Source organism: Bos indicus x Bos taurus, chromosome 3 (genome assembly GCF_003369695.1).
Source record: "Bos indicus x Bos taurus breed Angus x Brahman F1 hybrid chromosome 3, Bos_hybrid_MaternalHap_v2.0, whole genome shotgun sequence".
NCBI lineage: Eukaryota > Metazoa > Chordata > Mammalia > Artiodactyla > Bovidae > Bos > Bos indicus x Bos taurus.
The window spans coordinates 1,168,414-1,185,704 of record NC_040078.1 but is presented as its reverse complement, the minus strand read 5'-3'; positions in this window follow the sequence as shown (position 1 = coordinate 1,185,704).

The window sequence follows — 17,291 nt, the reverse complement described above, 5'->3', positions numbered from 1 at the left end:
TTTTCCTCCCATCTTTAAAAAATCCCTCAAATATTTGAGAAACCTTTGCACATTGGAACTTGCCATAACTCTTGGTGCCATGGGAATCCAAAAGGTGAATCCGGGCTTCTCCATAGGAAGTAGGCTGGATTGGTCTGCTGGGGACACAACTCAACTGACTGCCGGCACTGACTTCCAGGGAAGTGAGTAAAGTCATCTTAGATCATCCAGCCACAGCAGAGTCACCAGGGAACCGCAGTCACATGAGTGATGCCCGCTGATACCAGAGTACTGCCTAGCTGAGCCCAGCCTAAGCTGCTGACCCACAGAATCATAAATACCTAAAACAGGTTTTGTTTTAAATTACTAAATTTGGGATAGCTGTTACTATACTGCTAGATAACAGAAACACTCAAAATCCTCATATCAATCTCAGCAAACGATCTAATCGACCCAGGCTGGGTCTTATGCTCACCTCTTGGATCAACCATTGTTTCCAGTGGCAACAAGACAAGCCCAGAGATGAGACATTATGATTAACAACCCTACCAGAATCATTCATCATGAAAGGCAGAAATGGAAAGGTATTGTATGAAACAATAGCTGTCCAGTAGTGACAGCCTTGTTCTGGTGAGTGCAGTGGGATAGGATGGGGACCTACCAGAGGGTACAGGCAGGGTCAGGAGCTGAGAGAACGCCCTAGACTGAAAAGAAATGGGAGGCCACTGCTTGCTGTTTCCTGAGAGGTCTCCTTTGGAACAGAAACAGCTGCCAATCCCTGCAGAACCTCACCCAGACACCTCCATGGGGCCTCATCTTTGCCACCTCACCTTGCTGTGCCCAAAATTTATTTACCTCATAACTGTACGTTTGTACCCTTTGACCAAAATCTCCCTATTTCTCCCACCCTCTACCCTCTGGTAACTGCCATTCTGCTCTGTTTCTATAAGTTCATCTTTTTTAGATATTATATATAAGTGATATCAGATAACATTTGTCTTTCTCTATGTGACTTATTTCACTCGGCATAATGCCCTCAAGTTCCATCCATGTTATAACAAATGGCATATTTCCTTGTTTTTCATGGTTAAATAATATTCCAGTGTGTGTGTGTGTGTGTGTGTGTATATACACACCACATTGTCTTTATCTGTTCACCTGTTGGCAGATGCTTGGGGTTTTTTTTCTATGTCTTGGCTATTGTGAATAATGCTTCAATGAACACGGGAGTGCAGATATTTCTTCAAGATCCTGAGTTCATTTCTTTCAGATGTATAACCAGAACTGTGATTGCTGAATTAGATGGTAGCTCTATTTTTACTCTTTGAGGGACCTCCATACTGTCTTCCATAGTGGCTGCATCAGTTTCTATTTCCACCAACAGTGTAGAAAGGTTTCTTTTTCTCCACCCCTTCTTCATTTGTTATTTGTAGACTCATTGATGATAGCCATTCTGACGGGGGATGTGCAGGCAAGACAGCCCCAGAGTTAGTGGACTAGCTTCTTGATGGAGCCCACGATGCACTTAGTAGAATCTGCATCCCTTTAGTGCCCCTAGGAGTCCTATCTCTTCCTGCCCCCTACTCATATAGATCATGATTCAGTACTCTGGATGTAATGAGAGAGAAATTAGCCCTTTGAGGAGCACCTCACACAGCTAAGGAGCATCACTCACATGCTCTCACTTTGCCCTGTAGAAGAAATCACAGGCCTGAGAAGATGTTGTTTATTCCTTAGCTATGCCACCTCAGGGAAGGGATGATGCAAGTCAAAGCTGTTCCTCTTACCCATGCCAATACATCCAAAAGCATATACTTTTTGTTCCAACAGAGTGCTAGAATTTCTTCTCTGGAACCTGGACTTCCACAAAGGGTCTCTTGTCTGTGGATGACTGTCTGAGATAGTGTTTTCCAGGGGCTCCCATACCATGGATGAGAGCGGCTGGAGCCAGTTCATGGGCCACTGTAAGATCCGCAGCCAGGATAAGGTCTGTATGCACATTACCCAACAAGTCAGCAAGGCAAGATTCTTTCTGAATCCTTTGGTATATGGTGCTGGATCCCACAGCTCCCACAAAGGCACTTCTGTCCATTGACGGATGTCAAATTGTTGTTATAGAGAGTGGATTATACATGAGGTATGTCTTACTCAGCCATGTTGTTGATGTCACTCTGTCAATTTCGGTTTAAAAAGCCAACTATTCCCCTCTGGTTACAATGTTGATGAGGCTGTCATGTAAAGCCAATCACCTTCTTTCTCCCTGGAATTTAAATCTCAAGAAAGAGAAAGAAGACCTAGAAACATTCTTCATTCATTTTTTCTGCTTGGACTCATCCATCCCAGGAAATGTTCACGTTCTGTGGCTCTATGAACACTGTTCCAGTAAATTTCTGTTTTTGCTCAGGTTACCTACAGTTGGTTTTCATTGCTTACAACCAAAAGATCCTAACTCATACATTGGAAAGTTCAGAAGTTGTGTTAGCTTTCTACTGCTGTATGACAGAGTATCACAAATGATGTGACTTAAATCAACACAAATTTATTATCTCATAGTAATGTAGGTCAGTCCAAGCACAGTGGGAGAGGGTTCTCTGCTTAGGTGCTTACGAGGATGAAATCAAGGTGTTGGCTGGGGCTGCAGTTCTCATCTGAAGCTCAAGGTGTTCTTCAAAGGTCACTGGTTATTGACAAAATTTATTTCCAAACAAATATAGAGCTAGATCTCTATTTTCCTGCTAATGATTATCTAGGGACTGTCTCAGACCCTAGAGAATATCTGCATTCCCTTATGGCCCTTGTAGGCAGTTCACTGCATAGATGTCTGCTTCCTCCTAGCCCAACCAGAGCACATCTCTTTGACTTACTCTGCAATCACCTTGAGAAAATTCTGCTTTTTTGTATAATTTTATTCATCTATTTGTTGGCTGTGCTGGGTCTTTGTTGCTGTGCTCAGGCTTTCTCTAGTTGTGGTGAGTGGGGGGTGTTCTGTAGTTGGGGTGCCTGGCTTCTCGCTGTGGTGGCTTCTCCTGTTGCGGAGCACAGACTCTAGGGTTCACAGGCTTCAGGAGACGCAGCACGGGGTTGTGGTGTGTGGGCTTAGTTGTCCCATAGCATACGGGACCTTCTGGGACCAGGGATTGAACCCATGTCCCCTGCAGTGGCAGGTCGATTCTTAACCACTGGACCACCAGGGAAGTCCAAGAAAACTCTGCTTTCAAAGGGTTCACCTGATTGAATCTGGGCCACCCAGGATAAAATAATATAATCACAGGAGTGCTATCTCATCATAGTCACATGTCCTTTACATCATCAAGGAGCTAATGAGAGGCATATACACCAAAGTATGGAGATCTTGGAGGCCAACTTATGATTTTTGTCTCCCACAGAAGAGCTATGGGAAAAGATGTTTCTTTGTGACGATCAGGTATGTCTGATATCCAATCCATCTTTCTCCCAAATTGGAGGAAACTTGCTGGGGAATGAATCTAACCCAGAGGCGGGCAGAACAAGAAATGTGTAATGACAAGTGGAAAACTTACACTTACTGCATCCATTGAGAACCTGGATGATGCCACACCTAAAGGCCTGCCCGTGGGCTTTTCCATTTCATAAGCCAATAACCTCTCTTTTTTTTACTTGCTTATCTCTAACTTAATCTTTTCTTCGTATATATTTTTACTGAAGTATAGCTGACTAGGTGCACAGCAAGGTGCTTCTGTTACACATATGCACGTATATTATTTTTGAAATTATTTTCCATTATAGGTTATTACAAAATATTGACTACAGTTCCTTGTGCTATACAGTAAGTTTTTGTTACTTGTTGCATCTCTATTTCTTCAATTAGAAATCTAGCATTCTATTCATATAAGAACCTTCCTGGTGGCTGATGGTAAAGAATCTGCCTGCAATGCGGGAGACCTAGGTTAGATCCCTGGGTTGGGAAGATCCCCTGAATGAGGGCATGGCAACCCACTCCAGTATTCTTGCCTGGAGAATCCCATGGACAGAGGAGCCTGGCAGGCTACAGTCCATGGGGTCACAAAGAGTCAGACACAACTGAGCGACTAAGCACATTCAAACTAAGTCAAACAAGTGGAATCAAAATGTCATAAATTTTTTAGTTAAACAAAAATTCATAAGTTTTCTAAAATATACATGTCATATATGTTATTTATATGTTTGTTGCTATTGTTCAGTCACCCAGTCATGTCTGACTCTTTGCAACCCATGGACTGCAGCATGTCAGGCCTCCCTGTCCCTCACCATCTCCCAGAGTTTGCCCAACTTCATGTTCATTGCATTAGTGATGCCGTCCAGTCATCCTGTCCCTCACCATCTCCCAGAGTTTGCCCAACTTCATGTTCATTGCATTAGTGATGCCGTCCAGTCATCTCATCTTCTGATGCCCTCTTCTCCTTCTGCCCTCAATGTTTCCCAGCATCAGGGACTTTTCCAATGGGTCCTCTATTTGCATCAGATGACCAAAATATTGGAGCTTCAGCACAAAAGCTTTTCTACTACATTTGATTTAAAGGCTTGAGAAAGAACATTTTTAAAAAGAGATGGAGAAATTGGAAAACATAAACTAAATAAAATAGGAGCCCTGAATGTGAAACAGAAAAATTGAAAAAACCTAGATAAAAGTAAAAGATCATCATATAGTCCATTTGTTTTTAAACATGGCTGCTCATTAGAAACATATCTGGAGCTCTGGAGAGAAAAAGCAATACCTGGGCATTTGTATTTTTCAAAATACTCCAAGATAATTCTGAAATGCATCTGGATTTAAAAAATGATTACAGGTTTTTCTATTAAATGGTAGTTTGAGTGATAGAGTTTTATTATTTTTCTGTTGACCAATCATGATAAAATGGTATTAAGTAACTGTTACATAATCACAATAGTAAACTATGTTTATCAGTTTTCACAATCAATAGGAAGAAAAAAATTAAAGATAATTACAATTGCAAGCCATAACGGGAACATGATTAACCTAACAATATAAAATAATCAAAAAAATATAAATAAATAAAATAATCACACACAATTCAGTGGGGTCAAGCAGAGTGATGTGGTAAGTGGAAGTGCATCCATGCACATGTTCTCATCCACCCAGCCAGTCTTTGTCTTTGGGTTGGTGCATTTGATCCTATTACCATTTTCTTAATTGTGTTGAGTTTATTTTCTGTAGGTCTTTTCCTTCTGTGGGCTTCCCTGGTGGTTTAGATGGTAAAAAACCTGCCTGCAGTGAAGAAGACCTGGGTTAGATCCCTTCATCAGGAAGATCCCCTGGAGAAGGGAATGGCAACCCACTCCAGTATTCTTGCTTGGGGAATTCCATGGACAGAGGGGCCTGGTGGGCTACAGTCCACAGGGTCGCAAAGAGTCAGACATGACTGAGCAACTAACACACACTTTCCTTCTCTTGTGTTTCCTGCCTAGAGTGGTTCCTTTAGTATTTATTGTAAAGGTGGTTTGGTGGTGCTGAATTTTTTTAACTTTTGCTTGTCTGGAAAGTTTTTGATTTCTCTATAAAATCTGAAGGAGAGTCTTGCTGGGTAGAGTATTCTTGATTGTAGCTTTTTCCCTTTCATCACTTTAAATATATTGTGTCATTCCCTTCTGGCTTGTAGAGTTTCTGTTGAGAAATCAGCTGATAGATAGCCTGATGGGAGTTCCCTTTTTTGCTATTTGTCATTTTTCCCTTGCTGCTTTTAATATTTTATCTTTGTCATTAAATGTCAGTTTGATTTCCATGTGTCTTGGTGTGTTCCTCCTTGGGTTTATCCTGCCTGGGACTCTCTGTTTCCTGGACTGGTTGACTGTTTCCATTCCCGTGTTAGGGAAGTTTTCATCTATTGTCTCTTCAAATATTTTCTCAGGTCCTTTCTCTCTCTCCTTTCCTTCTGGGACCCATATAATGCGAATGTTGGTGTGCTGAACGTTGTCCCAGAGGTCTCTTAGGCTGTCTTCATTTCTTTTCATTCTCTTTTCTATATGCTGTTCTGTGGCAGTGATTTCCACCATTCTGTCCTCCAGGTCATTTATCCATTCTTTTGCCTCAATTATTCTGCTATTGATTCCTTCTAGTGTATTATTCATCTCTGCTTGCTTGTTCTTTAGTTCTTCTAGGTCTTTGACAAACATTTCTTGCATCTTCTCCATTGTTTTCCCAAGATCCTGAACCATCTTCACTATCATTATTCTGAATTCTTTTCCTGGAAGTTTACTTATCTCCATTTCATTTAGTAGCTTTTCTGGGGTTTTATCTTGCCCCTTCATTAGGGACATAACTTTCTGCTTTTTCATCCTAATTAAGTTTCTGTAATGCGATTTTTGTTTTGGCGGCTGTGGGACTGTGGTTCTTCTTGCATCTTTTGTCTGCCCTCTGATGGAAGAGGCTAAGAAGCTTGTGTAAGCTTCCTGATGCGAGAAACTGGCTGTGGGAAAAACTGAGTCTTGCTCTGGTGGGCAAGGCCCTGCTCAGTAAAGCTTTAATCCAATTATCTCTGATGGCTGGGGTTGCACTCCCTCCGTGGTATTTGTTTGGCCTGAGGCAACCCAGCCCTGGGGTCTACAGGCTCTCTGGTAGGGTTAATGGTGACCTCCAAGAGGGCTTATGCCATGAAGGACTTTCCGGGTCTGCTGCTGCCAGTGCCCTCATCCCTGTGCTGGGCCCCTGCTAACTCACGCCCCCCACAGGAGGCCCTCCAACACTAAGAGGTAGTTAGGGCTCAGTCTCCCGTGTGGTCACTGCTCCTTTCCTCTGGATCTTGGTACACGCAAGATTTTGTCTGTGCCCTCCAAGACTGGAGTCTGTTTCCCCCAGTCCTGTGGAATTCCTATAATCAAACTCCTTTGGCCTTCAAGGTCAGATTCCCCAGGGATTCCTAGTCTCTTTGTTGGATCCCCAGGCTGGGAAGCCTGACGTGGGGTTCAGGACCTTCACCACAGTGGGAGAACTTCTTTGGTATTGTTCTCCAGTCTGTGGGTCCCCCACCCGGCAGATAAGGGATTTGAATTTATCATGATTGTGCCCCTCCTACGTTATTGCTGCAGTTTCTTCTTTGTCTTTGGATGTGGGGCATCTTTCTTTGGTGGGTTCCAGCATCCTCCTGTCGATGGTTGTTCAACAGTTAGTTGCGATTTTGGTGCTCTCACAGGAGGAGATGAGCGCATGTCCTTCTACTCCGTCATCTTGAACCAGGAGCCACCAATAACTTCTCTTATGCTATTTGCTTTATATTCTGTACCTTGCATTTGAAGCAGCCTTGAATATTACAGATGCTGAAAATGCAGAACCGTTAAAAACATATTTGTAAATTTCATAATTGTACTTGTGTCTAATTTGTGGGAGTTTTACTTAAGCGGCCCTTCCCTTCAAAAGATTATTTGTCTTTAAGAAAATTAAGTGACAATTTTCTTTAGGAGACATTAAGGAGGAAATGCATACCTAATGTCCAAACACAAGAAAAACATAAATGAAAAGACTGCACAAGGATATAAAAGATTTTAAAAATGACAAGAGATGGTAAAAATAAGCTAGGGTGTAGATAAATTAAAGAGATACCATCAAGGGATGATATAACCTACTGAATATCACTGTTGATGGTCAAAGACCTTCCACCTGAAAAAGAACCTTTTCTGCTTTGGGGATGCCTTTACATTTGCGTGTCACTCTCACATATATCGTCACGCTTAATCTTCATGATGACTCAGTAAGGTAGTCAATACTGGTATATGGTTTCCACCTGATAGTTAAGGAAACTAAGATTCAGAAAAATTAAGTAACTTGCCCAAGGTCATAAAGCTGGTAGTGGCCAAATAAGGATTAGAACTTAGCTTTTCTGGGTCCTGGTTATTGGCAGTGGGAGAACATGACCTTTAAAACAGCTGGACCTCAGTTCAAATTCCAGTCCTACCATTAACTACCTGCCTGATTATTGACTACATGGATAATGTTTGAAACCCCTTCTTCTAAATGGGCTAACAATGCCCTCCTCATTGGACTGTTGGAGGAACGAATACAATGATATTTTTATGTCCATGATATAGAAGGTGTTGGAAAGAGTTATTCCTTTTGATGTCTTTCAAAGGAGGTGAGCTCACCATAGTTGCCTGGGAAAAGGACCCCAGAGAGTTGTTAAATGTTTGGGGCAGATTATGGGGGATTTAAAATCTTTCTAGGAATGGTAAGGGGGTGGTCCCAGCATCTGTGGAGAGGGTGGGAGACAGAGAGGAGCAGATGAGGGATGAGGTAGGCAAGTCCTCAGAAGGGGAGGCAAGGCCCCATGGTATGCGCCCTCTTTTGCATCCTGCAGCTCTTGAACACCAGGTCAGAACTTAGTGCTCATGTTTGTTATGAACACGTGATTCCAGTTCCTGGACTGGTTTGGGTAATAAGTTTAGCTTTAGAAGTCTCATAAAGTCCACTCTTGGAAGCAACCTAAATGTCCATCGACAGATGAATGGATAAAGAAGATATGGTACATATATATAATGGAATATTACTCAGCCATAAAAGAGGAGTGAAATAATGCCATTTGCCACAACATGGATGGACCTAGAGATTATCATACTAAGTGAAGTCGAACAAAGACAAATATATGATATCACCTATATGTGGAATCTAAAAAGATGATGCAAATGAACTTATTAACAAAACAGAAACTCTCACAGACGTAAGAGAACGAACTTATCGTTACCAAAGGAGAAAAGGTGGGGGGAGGGATAAATTAGGAGTTAGAGACTGACACATACCCGCTGCTATATATGAAATAGATAATCAACAAGGATCCACTATAGAGCACAGGGAACTCTATTCAATATTCAGTAATAAACTATATGGGGAAATAATCTGAAAGAGAATGGCTGTATGTAGATGTATAACTGAATCACTTTGCTGTACAGCTGAAACTAACTCAGCATTGTAGATCAACTGCACTCCAAAATAAAATAAAAATTAAATTTTTTAAAAAGTCTGCTCCTAGATATCTGAGCAAACACAAAATCGTCCTCTGAAATGAGCAAGCTTCAAACTATGAGACGCCAGTACATCTGAGAACCCAGTTCATAACTGTATTAGCATCAGTGAATGTTTTCATGTTCCCTGCCTCAGCCAGGGCTTAGACTCACTTCTGACTCTACCAAACGGCCTTCCCTCAGCATGGCGCCGCAGAGAGCTGCTACTATGGGAATGCACGGATAGGGATCTTCTCCCAGCTTTGTCTTTAATTTGCCATGTGACCTCAAATCACTTTCTCTCTCTGGGTCTTGGTGTCTTCAGTCATAAGATGAAGGGGCTGAATTTTCAGGTGAATTTTCCATTACTTGATACTGAAAAATATCCTGAGAAATAAATAAAGATATTTGGGTTCCTGTGTCAGAAAAGCAGCACTCGGAGGGCTATCTAATACCACGAGACCTGGTGCAGTGCCTTGCATATACTTGAAGCTCAGTATGTGCTTGTTACATAAAAAGTGGTCTTGATTTGTATTTGTAATTTAAACATTAAAAAAAAAAAAAAAGAACCTTTCTTCTTAAAAAGAGATGCAAGGACTGAACTAGATGCCCCTCTAGTTGTCCTCTATTCAGAACTTATATTTAGGTTTAGTTATTCCTGCCTCTCCAGTGCCGCCCTCCCCCTTTCAGCCCTGCCCACTGTCATCTGCCCTGCCACAAGTACGTCTTGGGTGCTGTGATCCTGCTGGTCCGTGCCGGTCGTCCACACTGACCCAAGGGCAGGCAGGGGGACCAGGATTCCATACAAGGTTCTGGATGTTGGTTTTCAGGGGTCTGCCAGGCCTGACTGTGCTGGCGATGCTCTGACTTCATGCAGGTCACATTTCTGTCATCTGCAAAGGGGAAGGAGTGACTGAACTTGCCAGGGGCAGAGACAGTTGGCTGGCTCAGAAGTCCTCTTTAAGCCCAGGCTGCCTTTTGTTGTTGTTTAGTCGCTCAGTCAGGTCTGACTGTTTGCCATCCCATGGACTGCAGCACACCAGGCTTCCCTGTCCTTCACTATTTCCTGGAGTTTGCTCAGATTCATGTCCATCGTGTCCATGATGCTATGTAACCATCTCATCCTCTGCTTTCAATCTTTCCCAGCATCAGGGTCTTTTCTATGGAGTCAACTCTTCACATCAGGTGGCCAAAGTGTTGGAGCTTCAGCTCCAGCATCAGTCCGTCTAATGAATATTCAGGGTTGACTTCCTTTAGGACTGACTGATTTGATTTCCTTGCAGTCCAAGGGGTTCTCAGGAGTCTTCTCCAGCAGCACAATACAAAAGCATCAATTCTTTGATGCTCAGCCTTCTTTATGGTCCATCCCTCACATTCATACATGACTACTGGAAAAAACCCCATAGCTTTGACTATATAGATCTTTGTTAGCAAAGTGATGTCTTTGCTGTGAATATCCTGTTTAGATTTGTCACGACTTTTCTTCCAAGGAGCAAGTGTTTTTTAATTTCATGGCTGTGATCACCATCGGCAGTGATTTTGGAGCCCAAGAATACAAAATTTGTCACTGCTTTCACTTCTTCCCCTTCTATTTGCCATGAAGTGATGGGACCAGATGCCATGATCTTAATTTTTTGACTGTTGAGTTTTAAGCCAGCTTTTTCACTCTCCTCTTTCACCCTCATCAAGAGGCTCTTTATTTCCTCCCAACTTTCTGCCATTAGAGTGGTATCATCTACACATCTGAGGTGGTTGATATTTCTCCTGGACTTTGGGAATCCGCGCCCCCCGCCCCCCAAAAAATAGCCATATGTCCTCTTGCCCCAGAAATTAGCCTGAAGGGGGCCTACCTCTAGGGACTGCTGGAGAGGGATTGTGGGTCCCCACATTAGACCTTTACTGTCCCTTAGAACACTCACCAGCTTATGGGGAAGACAGAGTGGTTAAAAGACAGAGGGGGCTGTAATTCCAGCGGTGCAGCTGCCCTCGCTACATGACGGGAGGAGTAAAGAGGATTTTCCTGCTCTGGGCCAACCCTCCCTGGGCAATTCAATGCAGTTCCACGAGGACCTCTAGCGGCTGTCTCGTCAAATTACAGTTTCCCTGGCTCTTCCACAGCTGGGTGCCTGGGCTGACCTCTGAGCAGGTTTAGCCCTGCTCCTCCATGGCACACACCGAGGCATGATGGGAGAGGGCTTCCCCCAAGGCTCAGCGAAGACCAGTGACTGACACATGCCAGGGGAGACCTTCCTGCAGTGTTATTACTGAGAAAATGGTTGGCTCTCTGCTCCTCTACAGCCTGACCAGTGTATCCATGTCATGAGCGGCTGTGGGCCATCCCACATGGTGATGGAGACTAAATAATGCTCATAGCCACCCCTCCCATCCTAGGCATCATCCCCAACTACCAAGGGGACCCTCCCACAGAGCATTTGCATAGGGCACCAGCACAGTGTTTGAGCTGGGATTTGAAGGCTTCAGAGCTCACACTCTGGTCATAACAAACACTGGTCAAAACAAACACCTTCTTCCAACAACACAAGAGAAGACTCAATACATGGACATCACCAGATGATCAACACTGAAATCAGATTGATTATATTCTTTGCAGCCAAAGATGGAGAAGCTCTATACAGTCAGCAAAAACAAGACCAGGAGCTGACTGTGGCTCAGATCATGAACTCCTTATTGCCAAATTCAGACTTAAATTGAAGAAAGTAGGGAAAACCACTAGACCATTCAGGTATGACCTAAATCAAATCCCTTATGATTATACAGTGGAAGTGAGAAATATATTTAAGGGCCTAGATCTGATAGAGTGCCTGATGAACTATGGACTGAGGTTTGTGACATTGTACAGAAGACAGGGATCAAGACCATTCCCATGGAAAAGAAATGCAAAAAAGCAAAATGGCTGTCTGAGGAGGCCTTACAAATAGCTGTGAAAAGAAGAGAACCGAAAAGCAAAGGAGAAAAGGAAAGATATAAGCATCTGAATGCAGAGTTCCAAAGAATAGCAAGAAGAGATAGGAAAGCCTTCTTCAGCAATCAATGCAAAGAAATAGAGGAAAACAACAGAATGGGAAAGACTAGAAATCTCTTCAAGAAAATTAGAGATACCAAGGGAACATTTCATGCAAAGATGGGCTCTATAAAGGACAGAAATGGTATGGACCTAACAGAAGCAGAAGATATTAAGAAGAGATGGCAAGAATACACAGAAGAACTGTACAAAAAAGATCTTCACGACCCAGATAATCACGATGGTGTGATCACTGACCTAGAGCCAGACATCCTGGAATGTGAAGTCAAGTGGGCCTTAGAAAGCATCACTATGAACAAAGCTAGTGGAGGTGATGGAATTCCAGTTATTTCAAATCCTGAAAGATGATGCTGTGAAAGTGCTGCACTCAATATGCCAGCACATTTGGAAAACTCAGCAGTGGCCACAGGACTGGAAAAGGTCAGTTTTCATTCCAATCCCAAAGAAAGGCAATGCCAAAGAATGCTCAAACTACCGCACAATTGCACTCATCTCACATGCTAGTAAAGTAATGCTCAAAATTCTCCAAGCCAGGCTTCAGCCATGAACTTCCTGATGTTCAAGCTGGTTTTAGAAAAGGTAGAGGAACCAGAGATCAAATTGCCAACATCTGCTGGATCATGGAAAAAGCAAGAGAGTTCCAGAAAAGCATCTATTTCTGCTTTATTGACTATGCCAAAGCCTTTGACTGTGTGGATCACAATCAACTGTGGAAAATTCTGAAAGAGATGGGAATACCAGACCACCTGATCTGCCTCTTGAGAAATCCGTATGCAGGTCAGGAAGCAACAGTTAGAACTGGACATGGAACAACAGACTGGTTCCAAATAGGAAAAGGAGTACGTCAAGGCTGTATATTGTCACCCTGCTTATTTAACTTCTATGCAGAGTACATCATGAGAAACGCTGGACTGGAAGAAGCACAAGCTGGAATCAAGATTGCCAGGGGAAATCTCAATAACCTCAGATATGCAGATGACACCACCCTTATGGCAGAAAGTGAAGAGGAACTCAAAAGCCTCTTGAGTAAAGTGAAAGAGGAGCATTAAAAAGTTGGCTTAAAGCTCAACATTCAGAAAACGAAGATCATGGCATCCGGTCCCATCACTTCATGGGAAATAGGTGGGGAAACAGTGGAAACAGTGTCAGACTTTTTTTTTTTTTTTGGGCTCCAAAATCACTGCAGATGGTGACTGCAGCCATGAAATTAAAAGACGCTTACTCCTTGGAAGGAAAGTTATGACCAACCTAGATAGCATATTGAAAAGCAGAGACATTACTTTGCCAAAAAAGGTCCGTCTAGTCAAGGCTATGGTTTTTCCAGTCGTCATGTATGGATGTGAGAGTTGGACTGTGAAGAAGGCTGAGCGCCGAAGAATTGATGCTTTTGAACTGTGGTGTTGGAGAAGACTCTTGAGAGTCCCTTGGACTGCAAGGAGATCCAACCAGTCCATTCTGAAGGAGATCAGCCCTGGGATTTCTTTGGAAGGAATGATGCTAAAGCTGAAACTCCAGTACTTTGGCCACCTCATGCGAAGAGTTGACTCTGATGCTGGGAGGGATTGGGGGCAGGAGGAGAAGGGGACAACAGAGGATGAGATGGCTGGATGGCATCACTGACTCGATGGATGTGAGTCTGGGTGAACTCCAGGAGTTGGTGATGGACAGGGAGGCCTGGTGTGCTGTGATTCATGGGGTCGCAAAGAGTCGAACACGACTGAGCGACTGAACTGAACTGAACTGAGCTCACACTCTTTCCTGTGTGCTGCTGGCCCTGAGAGATGTGAAAACCTGAGGTTTTCTTACAAAGAAAAATAATTTCTTGCCAATTATTTTTTTTACTACACATCTTTAATACAAATGGCAAGACATTTCTTCAAAAGACCCAGATATCACCAGCAGATGAAGGGTCATTGGATACTTGGGGAAAGAGCTAGATTTAAGGACAGGGCCTGATAGGCAACTGTGTGAACTCCCGCAACCTATCTGCGAACCCCAACCTTCTCCCCAAAGTAAGAAAAATAATGTGTGTTCCACCTACTTCTTGGACTTGTTGCAAGGATTAAATAAAAATGCTGTGAGTGAACCTATTTTATAAAATTAAGTCCTATGACAAACATAACATTTATTTTTGAGAAAACTCAACCTATAGTTACCAACTGATATTTGAATAAAGAAAAGAAAAGCAACTAGTGTTTACTGAGTTTGATTCAGGAGGTAAAGAATCTGCCTGCAAAGCAGGAGACACAGAAGACTCGGGCTCAATCCCTGGGTCAGAAAGATCCCCTGGAGGAGGAAACAGCAACCCACTCCAGTATTCTTGCCTGAAAAATCACGCGGACAGTGTAGCCTGGTGAGTTAAAACCCAAAGGTCGCAAAGAGTCGGATGTGACTGAGCCGCTGAGCACACACAGGTAGTGTCAGCATTACCTAGGGGCTTCCCAGGTGGTTCCCTGGTAAAGAATCTGCCTGCCAACGCAGATCGAAATGCAGGTTCGATCACTGAGTTGAGAAGATTCCCCTGAAGGAGGAAACAGCAACCCACTCAAGCATTCTTGCCTGGAAAATCCCAGAGGAGCTTGGACAGAGGAGCTTGTCGGGGTACAGTGCATGGAGTCACAAAGAGTCGGACACGACTGAGCACTAAACACACACATACACCTCTACATAAGAGCTGCTGATTAAAATCACAGACTGTTTTTACCTGTAAGTTCAGTGTAGAGTGAACACTTCCATAGACTGTTGCAGGGCTGTTCATTGACACAAAGTCTTAAGGGCAATGTGTAATAGATCCCACCAGCTTTTGGCTTGGGAATTCCACTGCTGGGAATCTCTCCAAGGAAACAAACAGAGATGTGGAAAATACTTCACGCATAAAGATTTCTTTCTTATAACAAGGAAAAATTGGAAGTAATTTAAATGGGCAAATACTGGAGAAAGCGGTAACAGCCCTTAACTTTGGCCTATCCAGTCTCCCTTCAGTTAACATAGGTTCTTTTTTTCCTTTCAGGAGCTCCACTTCAAAATTTGTCTGATCCATGTGGTTCTGACCAGTGCTGAGCTGAACTGTCAACTGCAGGGAAAGACACAGGATGGAAACCTGGCCAATGAATGCATTCTCAGACAGAGATTATCCAGGAAGGCTCCCGTGGCTGGGAAAGAGACATCCTTTTTGCCCTAAGATTGCTGACTTCAGTTAAAACTAACACAGTGGAAAGAGGAGCCAGGAGATGAAGAGTTAATTCTGAAGGAATGTTTTAAGATCAATGAACTCTTCTTTTGGCTTAACTACTTTGACTCAGGTTTCTGTCACTAGCAACAGAGTACTAACACAGATCATTATTTGGTAGCTGAAAGAGATCAATCTGATGAAATATTTGCAGCCATTCTAAACCATCTTTATGAATGGTTTCTAGTAATATAAGCTTATGAGAAAGTGAAGGAAGTGTGATACCCAATCAACATATAACATGATCTTTTTAGTTAAACATTTCCTGGGAGCAAAGATGTTTCTTCTAAGAAAACACATCAGAATACTAGCAGTCATGCTGGCTGGTGAGATTATTAATTTTTAAACTTTTATTTTGTGTATTTTCCGTACAAAGATACATGCATGCAAGCTAAGTTGCTTCAGTCATGCCTGATTCTTTGTGACCCCATGGACTGTAACCAACCAGGCTTCTCTGCCCATGGAATTCTCCAGGCAAGAATACTGGAGTGGGTAGCCACTCCCTTATCCAGGGGATCTTTTCAACCCAAGGATCAAACTCAGGTCTCCTGCATTGCAGGCAGATTCTTTATCATTTGAGCCACAGGGAAGCCCCCACAAAGATATATATCTTACAATAAGTATAAGGAAAAATTAAGAAAAAGATACAATGTTACTGGTTAATTTATACCTTCCTTAATTTCCAAAAGGATCTAAGTTACCCTTGTCTTCTCAGATGAAAATATACAGAGCACCTCTTTTTGAAGTGACAGTTTGGAATTTCCCTTACAATATTGACCTAACAGTTTTGCATCAAGTAGAACTTTTTTTTCCCCCCAGTTCTAAATCTGAAAACATGCCCCACTACAGGAAAGTAGAGTCTCCTCTTCAACGATTTTGTGATCTTCAGTCTGACTGTTACTAAGAAGGAAAATGTGATATGAACAACCTCCAGTCAGAATATGTATGCACTGATCTCACGGAGCTGAACCTCAAGTCATAAAGGTCCCCACTCCACCTCATACTTGAAAGGAAAAAGCTGGACTAAAAGACAGAATGAACCATGACTATTGGCCACAGTCTAGTAAAGATAAATGGCCTTGACCAGCGAAGCACAAATCCAGGGTGAAGACAACATCCACCAGGTACAGCCCCCTGGGCTTAGAAACTCAGGGTTCTTAAGCCACTCCCTCTCCCTACTTCTGATTTTCTTTTCTTGATCAGGGCCTGCCTTGCTTTCTGGGCCAAAGCTAGTCCGAGTCCAAAACACTCATCCCCTCTCTCTTTCGGGTCAGGGTTCTGCCCCAGTTCTGCAGCAGGTAATGAAGCACATGACAGAGAGGGGTAAGTCCACGAGAGTCGCCAGCAGCAGCACAGACCAGCCTCAGCTTCTCTCCTTTGCTCTGCTGGGCTACTTTTACTCCAGGGTCATCTTATCGAGGTCACCCATCCCATCCCAGCCCATTGGACCTGATCAGCTCTGTGTACCACAGTCTACTCTTATCTACAGTTTTGCTTTCTGCAGTTTGTTACCAGTGGCCAACCTCAGCCCAAAAATATTAAATGAAAAATTCCAGCAATAAACAATTTGTACATTTTGTGTGTGCTGCTCTGAGTAGCATGATGAAATCTCACCATGAATCATCCCTTTGCCCAGCGAATTGACGCTGTATGTTACCTGTCAGTTCGGAGAAGGCGATGGCACCCCACTCCAGTACTCTTGCCTGGAAAACCCCATGGATGGAGGAGCCTGGTGGGCTGCAGTCCATGCGGTGGCTAGGAGTCGGACAAGACTCAGCAACTTCACTTTCACTTTTCACTTTCATGCATTGGAGAAGGAAATGGCAACCCACTCCAGTGTTCTTGCCTGGAGAATCCCAGGGATGGGGGTGCCTGCTGGGCTGCCGTCTATGGGGTTGCACAGAGTCGGACACGACTGAAGCGACTTAGCAGCAGCAGCAGCAGTACCTGTCAGTTAGTAGTAGTAGTCTTGATATCACGGTGCTTGTGTTCAAGTTACCCTTATTTTACTTAATAATGGTCCCAAGTACAAGGGTAATGTTGACAACTCATATAGTTTCTCAGTTCAGTTCAGTC